This window comes from Etheostoma spectabile, chromosome 15 (genome assembly GCF_008692095.1).
Source record: "Etheostoma spectabile isolate EspeVRDwgs_2016 chromosome 15, UIUC_Espe_1.0, whole genome shotgun sequence".
Classification (NCBI taxonomy): Eukaryota; Metazoa; Chordata; class Actinopteri; order Perciformes; family Percidae; genus Etheostoma; species Etheostoma spectabile.
The window spans coordinates 2,863,831-2,865,979 of record NC_045747.1 but is presented as its reverse complement, the minus strand read 5'-3'; the positions used below and the strand labels follow the sequence as shown (position 1 = coordinate 2,865,979).

Here is a 2,149-nt window from a genome sequence, read left to right as displayed (position 1 = left end):
GTGTGTGTGTGTGTGTGTATGTGAGTTGAGTGTGTATGTGTGTCTATGTGCGTGCATGCGCGTGTCCTCGCCCTAAACCTTGTATTTTCCTCTTTTTTTTTCAGCAACTGCAGACTTAAACAAAGGCAGACACACAAACACAACCACTTACTGTCTTGCAGGACTCTGATGCGCCGAGCAATGCGGTTGTTGTTTCCATTATTTTCTAACACCCGGCTCAGTATTTTAACTGTTTACCACCTTGCCTTGCTCGGATCACAGTTACCGGGGTTACTACTGCTAACATTAGCACTCTGAATATAAGTTACCCTGCTCTTTGCATCTGGAAATTCATTCATTTAATGTAAAATACTCGTTGTCAACCACCATGTCAACAAAGAACGTACACTATAGTCTCCAACCAACATTATTTGTATACACAGTATACGTAGTATTTACATGTCATGTAAACACATAATGTACAGTATAATTACATTTAAAATAGACTAATGCCATGTTTGAAAATGCATCATTATTGCCAAAATAAAACCGACACATAATTAGAAATGTGCATTAAATCATAGCCTTGCCATTTAAAATGAAGTCTGAGGGAAATATTTTCAAAACTAACATTGTAAAGTATAATATTAAAATATAAATGAATTTAGTCCTACATCGTACAGATATAAGAAACTGATAAATGAAATCTGCTCTAATGATTTATACTGACTAATTGTCATTCCACTGTGCAGCACATTGTCTTAAGGTATATAGTTACGGTCAGTTGGGTGTTAATTTGTCACATGAGACTTCACGTGCTTTTGTGTAATCTAAAGCGTCAACATCTCACCTCAGATTATCAGGCATCACGAAGCGAGAAGCATCATAAAGCGAGTGCAAATTATATAAGTGTGCTGAAAATAGTGACTGCACAACAAACTTGTACTCGTTTTCTGTTGTGCATTCACTTTGTTGGGGCCACGCTGTCTCCTTTGTGACACACGATAAAGCAGCATGACTTATTTATGTTAAGAACTGCACTTCTTGCTACAAAGACATCTTGCTGGCTTTGCAGCTTGCCTTGCATCCTCACAGCATCTGCATCCAATAACCAACATTAGTTAGTCGACATGTAATCTATACTCTTTCACATGTTTCCTTCTCATACACTCTAGTGCTTTTGCTGCTACAATGACTCGGCATCCTTATAACAAGTCAATAACGTTTGTTTTGTTATTTCCTTGTTTTTAGAGGAAACATTAAAGTCGATTGAAAGATTTGCTATTTTCTCTTACTGAGGAATAAGCATCCAAGTTTGCTAATGGCTTAGTGAAAATTATTATGACTTATCAAAGGTGTAACAGATTTTCTTGTGACAACTCTCATCATATTTAACTCAGAAGCCCAAATGATATGTATGTTACTTCTACTATGGCCCAAAATCTCTAATTTCCTTTTTTGTCTTCTTGTATGAACAAACATGTACGCATTTGTCAAACAAAGAGAGCATTATTGTGACCCAGATTTATTACACGCTCAGCCAACCACAGCCATATTCTGCGCACACACAAACTAGGGAGGGGGGAAAGTGTGCCACTGACCAATAAACAAAGGAGTTTAGCATATTGCAATCCAATCCAACATCACTTAGTGCACCAAATTCACTGAACCTAAAGAATGGTTTTGCTTTCGACTGTTGATGACGTTCCAGATTTCTGTAGCACATGCTTGATCGTGTTTTTCACGGTTGAAAATATCGGTTTGAAGCCCAAGCCAGCGAGACATGGCTCAACGGTCCGAGAGAGGCCGTGTCCCGGGTTTACTGTACTGGATTGAGATTGGCCGGCAAGCTGATATGCAGATATGATTGGTTCAGGTGTACAAACCATCATAAAGGCTCCATTGTCTGGCAGAATAGTTGGAGCTCATAGGAACTTGATATGTGGGCTCCATCCGTGCAGAAATAGGGACGACAGAGATCAAGCTCCTCTAAAGGCTTGCACATGTTGTTTTACTGTACAATTTACTTCTTTTAAGTAAATTGTACAGTACAGTTTTACTACAAAAACAACAAAGACAAATAGGTTGTGATTGTTTTTATGTCCCACTTAGGAAAACTGAACCAAATCGTCCAATAGAGTGTAACATTGTTACATTTGAAAAGTGAATG

The 2,149-nt window shown here is 38.3% G+C and overlaps 1 protein-coding gene across 1 annotated transcript in view; it reads right to left on the bottom strand.

Annotated features, from left to right (window-relative positions):
- Positions 1–2,149, bottom strand: part of card11 (caspase recruitment domain family, member 11) — a 20,113-nt gene that overhangs the window by 16,847 nt on the left and 1,117 nt on the right.